General features: G+C 35.9%; 1 protein-coding gene across 1 annotated transcript in view; it reads right to left on the reverse strand.

Annotated features, from left to right (window-relative positions):
* LOC149209134 (protein DEHYDRATION-INDUCED 19-like) overlaps positions 1-17514 on the reverse strand; it is a 61716-nt gene that overhangs the window by 11686 nt on the left and 32516 nt on the right. The window lies entirely within an intron of this gene.

Below are 17514 nucleotides of genomic sequence, written 5' to 3' on the forward strand. Positions count from 1 at the left end.
AAATTTTGGAGACTTTCTTCATCCATTTCAAACAGTTCTAAAATATCCAATTAATTCCTCTCAATGATATCAAAACCAAACCAATCATTGAACTGCCCGACAACAGAAATCAAAACTAAACAAAAACCGAAAACAGAACTAAACCACCAAACCAGTAAACCAAAAAATAAATAAAATATTCAAATTTTGGAAAAATTACAAATTCATGTGCATCCATATGAATCCAAACCATCATACAAAAATATGAGGAGTTTCTCATGTATGTAGCAAGCAAGGGTGCATATAACCAAAATAACGCAAAGTGCGATCCATATCTGAACCAAAATACATCAACAAAGATGCTCTAAAACTCTCCAAATCAGCCCAACAAATTCTTCAAATCAGCTCTCCAAATCAACCCAAGATACTCAGCTCAAAAAATCCAAATTGCTCCAATGACTTGTGTGAATCAAATGCAGGGTGGGAAGCTCTTTAAATAGCGTTAGGGTTTCCATGTTTAACTTTTTATGCTTTATCAATTTTTTTTAAATATTCAAGTTGTCCCCATCACGAGCTATATGGTTTCGTACAGAATGGAGCTGGATGGTTCCATACAGAACCGGTCAGTTTTGACATTATCACCAATTCCAGTATGGAACCAGCCTTTTCCAGTATGGAACATTCAACAGAAACAGTACGTACCCTTAATCGATTGGTTCAGGTTGGTTTCACCAAAAATAATCCAGTTCTGATATGTTAAAATTGGCAACTAGGGCCAAACTCTACATGGGTCATCTTAATTAAGACAGTTGATATTTGTAGGATTGATCTAAAGATCATTTTCTTTTGATAGGACGAAAACTTGCTTCGATTAATCTATATTTCAATTTTATGCTAGAGTCATTTTCTTTTGATAGGACGAAACTTGCTTCGATTAATCTATATTATCTTTGTTTCAAACACTTGTGTACCCACTTCTTGCACCACCTACGCACAGTGAGTGGTTATTAAAGTATATATTACTTATTAGTTTAATAATGGCCAATTAGGTACTAGACTTGGGCATTACAAAAGTCAATTGGACTTTAGTTTATTTTATGTTTTTTGTCACATTTCACTTTAGTGTGTACTTCGGTCTATCCCACATTCATCAAGTCGACTGACTCGACTGCATTAAAACCTATATAAGAAAGTTTTTGATTTCTCATTATTCACTCGATACAAAAAAATCTTTAGAGTTTTCTTGGTTTCTTTATGTGCACAGTTTCCATAATATGGTAACAGAGCCAATTTAATTCACTAAGTATGCTCTTCTCTTGCGTCGTATGATGATCTGGAGAAACAGAAAAGCGTGATTAGATTGATGAGTGCATAAAACCATGAAAAACAAGGCACTGATACCAGCAGAGAGATGGATCATGGGATCATTTGCATAGCATAATAAAGAGCCAAAAGGTTTTCATTGAAACCACCATTCTTTGCCATCATTTCCAAAGGTCATACAAAACAGTCGTACAATAGCGTGGTCGTACAGAATTGCATGGAATTACTCAAGAAAGTGCAGAAAATGTTGCTTCACAGCTCAAAATATCTTATTTCTCAGTTTCCTTGGCAATATGGACAAATTGGAAGCAGACTGATGTCATTTTTTAGTATATTGTTGCCCAGATTTGCAGATCTGAAAGTTTTTACTGCAAAATTATTATTTTTCAACAGATCCAATGAGAAACTGGCTGTTTTGATGACGGTTATTAGCAGATCCAACAAATTTTTAGCTGTTGGAGGGTAGATCTATCTAGATCTGTGAAGTTTCAGCTATTGGTACGCAGATCTTAGTATTTTTGGGCTGATTTGGACATATTTCTCACAAATTTGGGTGATTCTCAGTCTTAAATGGCTGCTACAGCTGTTTAGAGCCATCTATTTTGCTACACTCTTGAATTGTATCTATGGCTTCATTGTCCAACATCTTGGTAGAAGGCAACCAGAAATACTCTGGGAAGAACTACAATACCTGGAAGCAACATATGTTGGGCATTTTTTAGTATATGTGTTTGTCAGACATCATTCTCGGCAAGGACACACGACACAGTATTGCAGGTAAACACCAAGGCAAGTTTGATGGCCAAGACAAAGAAGTTGTAATGTTTATCAAATTGTATGCAACAGATGAAAGTCTTCCTAAAGCTCATGCAGGGAAGACCTCAGCATCAATTTGGAAGCGCACTTGAAAGATCTACATGAGACTTCAAACAAAAGTAGAGCCTTTTTTTCGAAGAACATATTTTCGATCACAACTAGTAAGGTAGCATCATTATAGGAGCACTTGCTCAAGTTCGAGGACATCCAAGAAGAGTTGGAAGCTAAGTTACCAGGATCCGGATCCGTCATATTTTTGAAAATCCGGGATCTAAATACGGCAAGGAAATGACAAGTGCTATATATATATATATATAGTTACAATACTTATGGCTACTAACCTAATCTCTCTTGATACAATTTAATGACCTTGACATGCAACTACAGCTTTATGTGTAGACAAAACCTAACTACATAAACTAATCCATTGGAGTTACATAAGGGGCAAAGTTCTACTCTTATCAAATGCTTCAAGTCTTTGGTTGTTAGCTTGATTCCTTATGTTTTGAGGAAGGAAAGATTTTAGCCAATCAACATTTTTAAGTATAAAAATACGACTTAAATAATAAAAAATTAAATATATATAATTTATGTTATATTTATCTAAACATTTTAATAAAATATATGATATTTATGTAAATATATATATATAATAGGGATATAAAACATATATATAATAATATATATAACCTTTTAAATTATTTAATTTAATAATTTCTTTAGTAAACCCGACAGAAAATAAAGCATAAAATAAAGTATCATATTTATATTTATACACTTTTTAATAACTATATACATAACCTTCTAAATTATAAAAATAAAAATTAACATATTTATATTTATACACTTCTAATAACTATAAACATAACCTTTTAAATTAAAAATTTATTTAGTGAACCCGACAGAGAAAATCAGGGATAAAGTAAATTAATATTTTAAATATTTAAATGTTAAATGTATATAAATTTTTATTTATATTTGAATCTATAAATTAATATATTTATATTTCACACATTTTTAATAACTATATCAGTGAACCCGACAGAAAATCAAGGATAGAGTAAATTAATATTTTAAATATTTAAATGTATATAAATTTTTATTTTAATTGAATACAAAAATTATATAGTATAATTATATAATATAAATAATATAGATATAAAAGTAAGGCATACGATTATATAATCTAATTAATATATACTATATAGACACACTTTAACAACTATATACATAACCGTTTAAATTATAAAAATAAAAAAGAAAAAATTTAGTAAACCCGACAGAAAGCCAACGTATCAACAATTACACCGTTTGGTGGTGACATTCGGGTCTTTAGTGAACCAGACGGAAAAGAAAGCGTGGGGTGGTGAAATTCGGCGCTCCTATACCCACTGCTACACTGTTCACCATATGACGACACTTACAATAAGAACTATTGAATTTGAATTTCGAATTAAACCATCCATGGTTCACAGTCCAGCTGTTAATGAGCGCAGGCATTGAAATTCGGCTAACACGAAACTGCAGGGAAAACTTGTAATTTTTGTATTTAAAAAACCAAAAAGGACAAGATGCACATATGAATCTCGGGATTCATTTTATAGTGGACAATTTTCTTTCCATCAGCACTTGAAACATTTATCAAACAGATTTTGGGTGGATTCAGTCGAATCTGAATCCGGTTCTGGATCCGATCTGGGGATCCTTCCCCCAAGATCAACAAGTCAACAGATCGGGTAATATAGGTTGGAAGCGATTGGTCGAATGATGGAAGAAGAGGACATGGTAGTAATCACACTGAAAAGCTTACCATGTGCTTATGATCACTTCAATGAGACCCTGAGCATCACCGTTACAGATGTTGACTTGATCTTTGGAGAGCTTTCCAATAAGCTCTTACAAAAGGATAAATAGAAGGAACAATTCAGTAGCAACAGTGAGACAGAGGATTTCAAGCAAGCCTTTGCTGCCAATTTGAAAGGCAAAGGGACCAAAGAAGAAAGGCCAGAGTAGCAGTGAAGATGACACCAAGGGTCCAAAGACCATTACTTGTCATTATTGTGGCGAGGCAAGCCACACAAAGAAGCACTGCAGAACAAGTTGGCTAACCAGAAGACCAATCAGGGAGGGCCTCAGTCACAGGTTAATGTTGCAAAGTATACAGAGAAGGAATCAACCTTCTATGCATTCATGGTCACAACACAAGTAGATCAGCCCAGCCCCTCTGCTCAGTTCATCAATTTCGGTGCATCACACCATTTCACCAACATGCAGGACTAATTCACAGAATATAAGCCTTGTTCATCCAAGGATTCAGTGATCTTCAGTGGTGGGGAAGAGTATACAGTAGCCAGTAGAGGAAATGTCCACATTTCCTTTCTAGAGACTATATTGATGTTCCTCAATGACTACTATGTGCTACGTATGGAACTTAATCTGCTTCTAGTTAGTCAGATTACGAGGTATTTCCCCATATAGATGTCAACTTTATTAATCACAAATTATACATAGTTGAGCAAGACCAAGAAGACGATTGCTTTTGGTGTGAAGGACAAGAAGTTTGTTCAGACTGGTACTAGCCACTAAGAGTGCATATAATGTCAATACCCTATGGCATCAGACATATGTGCACCACAACTTGACCTACCTCTCTCAATTGACACGAGAGAAATTGGTAGATGGACTTCCGGAAATTCAGTGCAACCTCTCTTGGTTGATGCAAGAGAAATTGGAAGATGGACTTGCCAGATAGGGAAGCAACATCACGCACCATTTAATGAAGGATGAGCTTGGACAGTGCAGAGAGTGAGAGTCCTTCAACTAGTTTGTGTAGACATTTGTGGACAAATGAACAACGCGTCAATCATTGATGCAAGTATTTCCTTCTGTTTGATGATGATTACAACTAAAAAAATTGAGGGTACTTCTGAGTAAAATCTGAGGTATTTAATGAATTTTAGAAGTTCAAAGCCTCGGTAGAAAAAGAGTCAAGTTGCCAAATTACGTCTCTTAGGTCTGATAATGGTAGAGAATTATGTTCCAAAGAATTCAATAACTTTTGTATTAAATATGGGATCGAAAGACAATATACTACACCCTACACTCCACATCAAAATAGGGTGGTTGAGAGGCCACACCATTCTATCACATAGATGGCCCATTGTATGTTGTTGAGCAGGTTTGTTCCAAACATGTTTTAGACTGATGTAGTGTTCACAGCAATATACCTACTAAATAGATCTCCCAATGGTAGTGAAGCAAAAAACCCCAAAGGAAGCATGTTCTAGAAGAAAGCCCAAAGTAAGTCATCTTTAAGTCTTTGGTTCTATTGCCCACACTTGAATTCCAGCTGAGAAGATAACCAAGTTAGATCCAAACAGGAAGAAGTTGATGCTTACAAGGTATGGTGACACTCATAAGGCTTACAAGTTGGTTGACATTGACATTGATAAGGTGAAATGTAGTCGAGATGTTGTTGATGGGGAGGTTGGACATTTCCAAACTTCTTCCAAGTTAAAAATTACCGAGTTGCCAAAAGTGGTGAATCATTCAGGTGTCAAGCTTCAGGTAGCTCCACCTGACGAGGGGGGAACGGGGGGGCACAAAGATTCCTAGCATGAAGCATCTTCTAGACCTGTAATTTCTGATCCATATACAAGGGGCCCGAGTCATGGTGGCAATACTGACTTGGATGAGAAAGATCCCAAGAAGAGACCCAAGTGATGGAACAACACCATTGAAGATGTCTAAATAGGAGAAATGATGGAGGGACAATCATCAAGAGGAAAATGCAAAAGAAACCTAACATAGTTAACTTTGCATTGATGGCTAATATATAGAAAGTGTATGAGCCACAGTACTATGGGGAGGAAAAAGGAAGACCTAAATCGGCAAAGGCCCTTTGAACATGAGAGTTTGAAAATCAAACTTGGGATCTCACATGTCTTCCACTAGGAGCCAAAAGGTGATGAAATCCAAATGACCCAAAGGAATCTGCCTCAAATGCCTTCCCTCCTGGCCACGTAGGAAACGATGCCTAACTTCACAAACATGTGCAACAGATTTCATTGCCTTCAAGCTGGAATTGAATGATCTAGGAATCTTCAATAGTGAAAGGGCTAAGGCCTAAGGGTCCAAATTACACATCAAATCCAAACCTTGGCATTACCATCCCTAAAAGGGAGCACTTGTTGCTAAACAGGATGGAACAATGTCCATTAGAAAGGATTTTTACATGCTCCCTAACAGTCAACCTCTATTTTTCAGTGTGAAATGATAAAGGGAAATTATTTGGATGCTTGTCCCCAAGGTCCTAAAAGGGAGCACTTGTTGCTAAACAGGATGGAACAATGTCCATTAGAAAGGATTTTTACATGCTCCCTAACAGTCAACCTCTATTTTTCAGTGTGAAATGATAAAGGGAAATTATTTGGATGCTTGTCCCCAAGGTCCTAACCTAACTACAATACTTTTTTCTGCCCAAGAGGACTTAATATGTGTTAGATTATGGTTATCTTTGATAGGGTCAAGATAATAACATATGACTATTTTACTAAATCAAGTTTAACCGTTACATTATTATTTTTTGTTTTATTTTTATCTATTTGGCTTTTTTGGATAATTTCAACAGGAAAAAGTCATAAAATGGATTTATGACAATACACTGATAATTACTTAGACAAAGTGGTTCCCTAAGTCATATTAATAAAATGAGGGTATAAAAGTGGGTTTAGACACATGGAACCCATACTATAGTGGTGTATTTTGGTAATTCTAGCACTTTGGTCTAGATAATCAACTCTTGGGTTATATATATATATATATATATATATATATATATATATATAGTTTTAATGATTTAATGACATGTTATGTTTGCTGAAATTGCAATGGTACTTCCAAATTACAATGACACATGGAAATATTGTACCACCCGCATTTCCTTTCTGTATAGTGGATCCAATGCAGTTTTAGTTTCTCTTGTAGTGATGAGTTTAAATTTGTACTTTTTAAATTATTTTTTATATTTATTAATATATATTACTGTCATTCCCAACCTCGTTTCCCTCACATTTGGGGAAATCTTCTAACTGTTCTAGATACGTGTACATAATGCTCTTGCATACCAAAATTTGATGCAACATTGTTATAACTTATATTTACACCTTTGTAGATTTCAGCAGTCAAATCATTTCACAGAGGCAAGGTTCCTTGTCCCACAAACAAGGGGATCTCATACACCCATTTGGTGTCTAGCTTGGTCGTGACATTAAAATTACATTATTATTATCGTAGTTGTTGTTGTCACTCCAAATTATGCCATTTTCTTCATATTTGAGAAAAGCTTCTAACCATTCCAGATTTGTGTCCCAGCATTCTTGTGTTCCAAAAATCTAGAAATGTTTTCCAGCAGATTCCAGTATGAAAATGTCATTTACATATCATAAAAACAAATCACCATGGTTTTTAAATGAGGTTTGGGTGGGCTCCGCGACTTCGAAATTTTTTAAAAAGCTATTCAATAACAAAATGAAGAAATGGAAGAAAAAAAACATCATCGACTTGAACTCCAAAATCTTTACCTTCAAAAAAAATTGTTTTGACTTCAAATCTTTGTTATCATTATTTCTGTATTTTCCGAGTATTTTACATGTCAGGAACGTGTTTTACAGATTAGAGAATTGTGGGCACATTTTAATGATGTTCCTTGATGGAAGGATCCTCACTTGTCCCTATCGAAGGATCATCAATTTCTGGAGTGTTGCCACCAGCTCTCAAACTATCAAATGTATGATAATGTTGATCTTGTTGACACATTTTGTCAACAATCCTAGGAAGAAGGATGCGAAGACATGAAGAAATTTTTTTCGAAATTCAACCATCAACCAGCATCGATTTATCATTGTAAACCCAATTTCTGCAAAATTATATTGTAAAAGATGCTAGCATGACCATCTATTTATGTCACAATACCTAGGTAAGGCTCTGATTTTGGCAACGAATTTCATCCTAAGAAGTTTTTTAACCTCTCTGAATTATGTGTTTCTAAACACAGAGAATCGGCAAAGTTTTTTTTCTAGCTTAAACCCCAAAGCTAGTGTGGAATTCATTGACAAGGTCTTAGGTGAGTCCTAGAGTTATATCGAGTCTTTGTAAAAGTGGTTTGGAAATAATTTTAGCACATTTGGATAAATCATTTATTACAAACCACTTGGTCTACGCTAGATCATATTGTGTCGCAAAGTTGGGTAATGTCATGAGGGTCTATATGTAAAGGTGTATTCCCCCTTTGAGGGTTGAACTAATTGTAACATCTAATGTAAAAGATATTTTGGTGCATGGTCCCTCAAACTTAAACACCATGGCTAAAATATTTGAGAGTGGAAAAAATATTAATCCCCTCCTCTAGTGTCAATTAACTAATTTTTCTGGATAAAATAAGTAAAAGTCCAAAGCCAGAAAATTAATAATTATAAAGAAATTAATTTCTGTCCAAGTGGAAAATAATTAAAAATTCGTGAATCAAAGGAAAGTCAATTTTTGGAGGTCCTCCACCACAGGACAAATGGATATTTTCATAAAAATTTGAGCCCTTGGACCTTGGTGGTTAAGTCAGAGTCAATTTTTTGAAGAAATTAATCCAAAATATTAATTTTTGGATTAATTAAAAGTGGGTTTTAAGAAAAAATCAGAAGTTTTCCTCAAAATTAAAAATCCGACGCTGGAGATTAAAAGAAGATCAAAGTTATTTTGGACAGTCGAGATTATTTTGACAAGGATCAAGCTAACTAGCCGTTATTTTCCATTTGGAAGAATTTCTCTATAAATAGAAGTCATTTTGCTTCTATAGAGATATCTCTGGAGGACGTAAATTCAGAAAAGCTAGTATTGAGTTGTTGCTCCGCTGGGAACAATTTGTATTGTAATATAAAAACTATGGGGTTCAGTGCATGGTATTTTTCTTCTGCTAATCTGTGGCATGTCTTAGCAATGTGTGATCCTATTTTGAGCTGCATATTGATAAAATTATTGTTATTTCATTCGTCGGTGACAAGAACATTCTATTGATATATTATATCTAAGGTGATATGATTCACTATATGATCTAACAATTTTCTTGAGAATATAATAGAGATTTATAGGTAATGGATATTTTCAGAGAAATTTGGGCCCTTGGACCTTGGTGGTTAAGTCAAAGTCGATTTTTTTAAGAAATTAATCCAAAATATTAATTTTTGGATTAATTAAAAGTGGGTTTTAAGAAAAATTAGAATTTTTTCCTCAAAATTAAAAATCTAATGGGGGAGATTAAAAGAAGATCAAGTTATTTTGGACAGTCGAGATTATTTTGACAAGGATCAAGCCAACTAGCCGTTATTTTTCACTTGGAGGAATTTCTCTATAAATATAAGTCATTTTGCTTCTATTGAGATATCTCTGGATGACGTAAATTCTGAAAAGCTAGTATTGAGTTGCTGCTCTGCTGGGAACAATTTGTATTGTAATATAAAGACTATGGGGTTCAATTCATGGTGTTTTTCTTCCGCTAATCTGTGGTATGTGTTAGCAATGTGTGATCCTATTTTGAGCTGGATATTGATAGAATTATTGTTATTTCATTTGTCGATCACAAGAACATTATATTGATATATTATATCTGAGGTGATATGATTCACTATATGTTCTAACAATTTTCTTGAGAATATAATAGAGATTTACAAGTACGCTAGCCCTTGGGCTCCAAGTTCACAGACTGTGGGGAAAAGCTGACTATGTTTGGGCTTTGAGATTTCTTTATCGTATTTGATTTTGCAGGAGGGTTTCAAACAATATTTATTTTTCAAAAATATATTCATCGATTGTTATTGCTCCAAAATTATTTTTCTCCAAAAAAAAAATCTTGTAGATATTGTATATTTGTGAATTATTTGTAGATAATTGATAAATTATTTCTAACTCATTTGTTTTGCAGCAATTGGGGTATTAATATTTTTTGGGTTTGATATTTTGTATATACATTTGGAGTTTAGGGCATTCTTTGAATTATTTTTGCAAGTGAATTTCAAGTTGATCAAGAGATTTTGTTGGGGTTTTGAGGCATATCTAGGCCTAGGAAAGGCAAGATCTAGCCACCATTCATCCTCCAAGCCTGGCATCCAACATTTTGGCAGCAAATTCGTAGATTAAATTTTGTTTGAAAGTTTTTGGATTTTTTTTGAGGCCCTTGGCGTAGCCGTCCATCCTTTTTGGCCTACCCGTGAGGCCTAAGAGTTTCCTAGGGCCCTCGGCCCCCCTCTCTACCCTAGTCACAACCCATTTTGGGATTGACGTCACCCTCAAGGGCCTTCGGCCCTCTTCCTTGGCCTAGCTGCAAGCCTCCAAGGGCCTCAGCCCCCCCCCTTCCAGCTTGGCCGCAGCCTTGGGCTGCCCTTAGGAGCCCTCGACCCCCTTGAAACCTTAGTCGCAGCCCCTAAAGGGGCTTCCCTTGCCCTATGTCAGCCCTAGAGGGCTTACTTGCCCTTGTCGTGCCTCATCTTGCCCTTTTCCCTTGGTCTTTGCCCTTGTTTTGCCTTTCTAGCACCTCATTTGTCTTTTCTAGCCCTAGTCTTGGGGCTTTCTAGCCTTCTAGCCCTAGCCTTGTATTCAGTCATCTCAGATTTTTGTATGATTTTAGTGGGCTAACAATTGGTTTTGCAGCAATATTAGAGCTAATTTGCTGGTTGCAGGTACCCAAGTCCATTGGAGTTCAAACTAGCCATCAACTAGGCCTCTAGGCTTCTTGGTTTGCCCCACTTCTCCTCATTTTCTTTGTTTTGTTACAGCCATTTATACAGTCATATAAATTGAATAAAAATCATTAAAATTGATTAAAGATTAACTACTAATCAATCAACTTGATTGGCTAATCATTGGAACATTTTTGGCATTGATAATTTGGCACCTTGCTGGACTGAATCACTAATTTTCTGAATTATTTCAAGTCTGATATAAGCTTTTTTGAGGTCTGATCTGAACATTAAAAGTCTGACCTATAGCTTCTAGGCAATCTTATAATCAAATGGATATCAGTGGAAAGTGAATGTGTTGATTTTCTAGCTCATATATGACATTTTGCATTCATTCTTGACTGCTGATATAAAATTGCAGACCTCTGAACAGTGAAAACAAGGTTGCAGCAACAATAAATCACTCTTCAGTCGCTAAAATTGGCTAACAAACTCTCATAATTTATAATCGTTCATGGTTGAAGTGATTTGGGCTTAAATTTGGTCATTAGCATCTAGTTTCACTCTTGCAATTACACACACAAGTGCTCTAATCAAGTTGATAAGTGTTAAATGTTATTGGCAATTTGCTCTAAGTAACATTGTGGATTAATGCTCTAAATTTCTCATTGCCATTAATAAGTAGATTCATTGCTCATTGTTGAATTGGATATCTCTTGTGGATGTTATCTTGAATCATCATTGCGAAAAGTCATCTAGGTTGTCTCTCTCATAGATCTAATTGGCATATTGGTGATTGGTTAAAGATTAAGAAGCATTGATCTTGTATTGTTTATCTCTTGAGTTATTGTCTTATCGGCATCATTTTCTAGCACCATTAAGCTTAAGCATTTTCTCTTGTGATTGAGATTGGATATTGTTCAAGTACTTCATTGTTCATCATTGAAGATCATTGTAATTGAATATTTAATCAATTGAGTAATCTCACCCTAATAGCACTCATCCATCTCTTGCACTTGCATACTAGGATCAATGTTATCAGAACTGAACCGGTCATCGAACCAGAAAACCTTGTGGACCAGGAACCAGTGGAAACCGAAGAGAGAGAACCAAAAAAAAAAACAATTTTACCAAAAACATATAAAATATTCATATTTTAAAGTAAAAACAAATATATTTATGTGCATCCATATGAATCCAAACCATTTATACACAAATATGCAAAAGTTCTCATTTATATAGCAAGTAATAGATTGAACCAAAAATGTTACAAGCATCAAGAAGCAGGCTCTAAAAGGCCTTTATAGTCCAAAATAACATGATAGATCATAGTATTATACTACAGCCTACAATGCTTCAAGCTACAACTACAGCAAATCAATGATCAAATCATCAATCATCATTCGATTCCTAATCATCCTCATTTGAAGAATGAGTAGCATACAAGTCTGCAATGGGATCATGGCTTGATTCCCCTGGCCCTAAAGTTGCTACTGGTGCTTCTGATTTATCTACCTCCGCATCTTGTGGAGGTGGGTCCAAGTCCAACCAAGAAAGGTCTTCATTGTCAAATGTTGGTGCTTGACTCTCCACGACCCATTCTAATGTTGGATCAAAGTCACCCAAGACAATGTTGCTTGATTCAGGGGTGTTTTATTCAGCAATTGGTTGCGCATCAACCTAAGGTTGTACTAAACAAAAACCATGTCATTCAACAGCTTTTGCTCCAAACGGTTCATCTTCTTAGTTTGTATACGCTCAAATTCTCCTCACCAAACTCAACTCAAAAATTGCAAGAGACTCGTATGAATAGTGTGATTGAAATAGAGGGGGTGTGGGTGTTTAAATAACTTTCGTGGGGGGCTAGAGTAGCGTTAGAAACTAGTAAAAATAAAAAATGTTTTTTTATTTATGCCTTGGTCGTGCGACCGCAGGCCTTGCAGACCGGCGAAACCGATCTCTGAACCAGTCCAGACCAATTCAGTACCGAACAGGTCTTTTCCAGTTCGGACGGGTTTTGCCCCCAAACCTGTCGATTCCAATAACATTGACTAGGATCAGTATCTTGCATTAACTAATTTACTTCCAAGCATAAGCTTGGTCGATAGAGACATAGGCCCACCTTTCTCATCTAGCTTGAGGAGTTTGGAACCTATTTAGTGGTTAACACAGTGACCTTGCAATCGTCAGAGCCACAGTCTCTATATCGTCGGAGGCATCAGGTGGTTAGAACCTAAGGGGAGGTATCATTAACCAGGCCCTAGCCTGCTTCCCCTTGGCTTCTCTCTCACAAACTACTCTAGAGACTAGCTTCAAAACAGTGAAAAGAACAATTGTTCATCTGGTAACTTGGTAATAATTTGTTTTAAGCAAGTAGTTGACTCCATTTACGGCATTTGCCTTCATAATAAATCTAATCGAATCATTTAACTTGCTATTTCAACCAAGTTGCTTGGCAATTCAGTTGTGTCTTCCAGATTTGTCGGTTGCCAACAAATCTTACATCTTCGCATTTCATAGGGCCTGCCTCCCATAGCTTGTTGTAGGGAGATAGCTAGAACGGAAAGGGCAGGGCTCAAAGTGACAGCCCCCATCCTAAGCATTGTCACATCTTGCCTGTACAATTTGGGCAGCAAAAGAGCTTGATGGTCTAGATTTTGTATCTCAATTCATTCTATTGTCATTCATGTATGGCCAAAGGAATAACCTAATTTGAGTAATCAAATTTTGCTATAAGGTTATCTAATATTTAAAGATAATAATGGTGGTGTGTCATACTGTCTAATTGTGAATCATGTTATTAGCCTTGAATTTTCTTATTACTAATATTTATAGTGTTGAAGATTATATGTAAGGTGCACTTCATTTCCTCAAATATTCAAAATGTTGCTATTGAAATAAGGTTAAGCTTCTAGTCTCCCCATCACTAGTAGCTACAACTACAAAGATATTGACTTACAAAAAAGTCAAGCATTGTTAGAATGTACCGCAACCTAGTCAAATTCAAGCTTGTAATACATTCCACTAAAATTTGCATCCTTTTACATAGTGTCAACTTGAGTGAAGGGTTAAAGCATGACCAACAACAAACCTTCCATTCAGTTCAAACTATGACCAGCACTCCCATAGTTTGTTGTAGGGAGATAGCTAAAACGGAGAGGGCGGGGATCAGAGTGACAACCCCTGTCCTAAGCATTGTCGCATCTTGCCTGTACAATTTGGGCAACAACAGAGCTTGATGGTCTAGATTTTGTATCTCAATTCATTCTATCGTCATTCATGTATGGCCAAAGTAATAACCTACTTTGAGTAATCAAATTTAGCTATAAGGTTATCTAATATTTAAAGATAATAATGGTGGTGTGTCAAACTGTCTAATTGTGAATCATGTTATTAGCTTTGAGTTCTCTTATTACTAATATTCATAGTGTTGAAGATTATATGTAAGGTGCACTTCATTTCCTCAAATATTCAAAATGTTGCTATTGAAATAATGTTAAGCTTCTAGTCTCCCCATCACTAGTAGCTACAACTACAAAAATATTGACTTAAAAAAAAGTCAAGCATTGTTATAATGTACTGCAACCTAGTCAGATTCATGCTTGTAATACATTCCACTAAAATTTGCATCCTTTTACATAGTGTCAACTTGAGTGAAGGGTTAAAGCATGACCAACAACAAACCTTCCAGTCAGTTCAAACTATGACCAGCACTATTTCTCATGCAGCTAAAATTCCCATGGTAGTGTGTCCTGACATAGTAATTTGTGGCTCCACCAACTTGCCACGTTCATCACCACTCATACTTAAAGTGAAAAGAAATTTAACAGCTTGTGCAATGATTTTCATAATAGCAACCCATACAGTAGCTACAAATGTATTTATGAAGTTATGCAACAAGTCAGATTCAAGCATGTAATGCAGCCTAGTAGATTCATCAATGATGCAACCTTCACATATGGATGGCTTAAGTGAGGGGATAACGCATGCTGAAACAACTTTGCATGCAGTTGAAACTTGAAACTCACATGGTCAACACCATTTCTCATTGACTGAGAAATCACATGGTCCTTATGGACTAATCTATGGCTCTACCAACTTGGCACGTCCATCATCATCCAGATTCCAAACTTATAGTGAAACAAATTTTGCAACTCATTCAATGCTTTACAAACTGGCACTCATGCAGCAGCACGCATATTACCAACTCATATAGTACGATTAATATTATCAACTCATAAGGACTATATCATGTCAATTGCTCTTATGGTGCTGCTAGGAATTTCTGAATTTTCTATATCTTGACACCAGTCTAAGGGCCAAAGCTAATGCTATGTCACACCTCACAGAAATGCAGGGTAGCTAATTGTAAATGCATGGTAGCTATTATAGATGATAAATCAAACCTCCATTAATCCACAGGGAGTCTGCTATTAGTGAGTCATATATTTGTTCCTCGTCATGCATTTCCCAGGTAAATCCACAGGGCACTTCCCCTCATTCTGAGGATGAAACCCATGATAAACCAGATTCTTCACAGCTCACGGCCATGTCAACAGTCAAATTGGCTCACAAAGAGAACAAGCAGGTCACAAAAGTGGGATTTGAACCCCAGCAGAGGACAACAACTTTCCTGGCAGCCACTCAAGCTACACCCAATTGACTATTAATGATCATGTAACCATATCCTTTATGCATATTTATTTTAATTATATTATATTACAATAAAGATCTGTAAAAATTTTATATTTTTATTTAGATCTTTTCAAATAAATTTTGTGAATCATTTCTTTCCTGTCAGCAAGAAAAAGGTGTTGTCTAACCATTATATGTTTTGGAGTTTTTGGCTGGAATACGGAGAATAAAAACCAAAGAAACAAATAACAAAAAAAAAAGGTCATATCTTGATCTTTGTTGTTTAAAATCGGTTTTTGACTGCATATATTGATTCAGCACCCTTAAAAACCCCTGGGGCACTCAGATTGTGGAGTGTTCACAAATTAAACATATGATTCCAACAAATCCCTGCTGGATTGTGGACAAATTAGACATGGAAATACAAGTGTCCAACACAAGACACAGCAACCTCGGAAACACAACATGGAGGACGTGTGTGTAACAAATTAGTGAATACAGAATAACATAACCAATGTGGCTCAGATCATGGAGCTTAAACAGTTTTCTAATGTCGACACAACATTTTCTGATCATGCTAACAGAGAACAAGCTAGCGTCACCCCTAGCCCACATCTGATCCTTCTGCTGTGAAGAAAAAGATGTGTAATGGTGAAAGTGTTTCCGATTCGACGTATCTGTTTGATGATGGGAAGTGGCATGAAGAGTATGATACTGTCTTAATATTCTGTCAATCTATAAGCCCTCTTGTGTTACATGAATGTAGATCAAACCTCAGTCCATATGATGATCATCAGCTCTCCATGAATGATACAGCAGACCTACAAAACAATGACAAAAATGTGGAACACATTGCTCATTCAATTGCATTAGAAGAATAGTTACATGTCAAGAATGATGAAACCCTTGATACAAGTGGGAATGCCATTTCTGAGTTTTCTGAGGTTGAAATCAAACAGCCTCACGAGGTTGAGGAAACATGTTGTCATGTCCTTACCATTTGCATGCAACCTGAACAGAGCAATTCTCGATCTTATGTTGTGTGTTATAAAGACACTCGTTAGTCGTTACTATGATGGGGATTGTGATGAAGAAGAGCACATGGCTGATCATGTCACAGATATACTTGGTGAAAACGATATTGCGTTTTTATGGGCCACAGGCTTCTTTTGAGGAGTGCACATACCCAATTTTTGAAACATGGCAAGGGCAGTGTCCGACACGTGTTTGGCATGTTGGACATGGGCCCTCACATATCCGAGTCCAATACACAGTAAATGAGACACAGGCCCTGTTTGGAGTCTGGACATGTCATGTTACTTAGATTTATATCTTCAGATGTCATTGTCATAATAGCTCTCATACAGTATAACCTAAGTAACAAAGGTGTACACACACTCTCCAAAGGTGCAAACAACCCACACCATGTGCATGTTGGGTGAAGTATGACACACCACAACCTCTCAATGGGTGCTCTGTGCATAGGGTACATCCCATATTACAACAGTGTCCCAAGTCGTTACGGGGCTATTGTCCCCAAATAACTGGTACTAGATTAGTAGTTGATTCATTGAAACAATATGTGATAGGATTAGCTATGCATATAAAAATAGACCATTTGCACTAAATCCTATTATAATATATGGATAATATAATTTGGTGCTCATGGATGGAGCAAAGTCATAAGAGTTTCTTGGGCAACTGAGAAGCAGATGACAAATCTCTCAAGAATGAATGTTTCTGACAGGGTCTTACAGAAATCATATATTGCTACAAATTTGTCATGGAAATAAATCAACCACATGACCAACGTGCATTGAGTGCCTATCCAAACAACTAACTCTTTTACCTTTATCAATTTTATTTTACAGCAACTTCAACAACTATATCAGAAATATGTTACATATAAAAGCTGAGGAATCTACCTCAACACTTACCTTTCTAAAAATAGCCAAAAAAAAAATTGGAAAATTTTAATTACATAATTAAACAGTGTATCTTTTTTCTAAGTTTGTTGGCTTTGATGACGGTGCAG

The sequence above is a fragment of the Pinus tabuliformis genome, chromosome 1_2, assembly GCF_031772625.1.
Source record: "Pinus tabuliformis cultivar Carrire ecotype Pingquan chromosome 1_2, CPIR1, whole genome shotgun sequence".
Lineage (NCBI taxonomy): Eukaryota > Viridiplantae > Streptophyta > Pinopsida > Pinales > Pinaceae > Pinus > Pinus tabuliformis.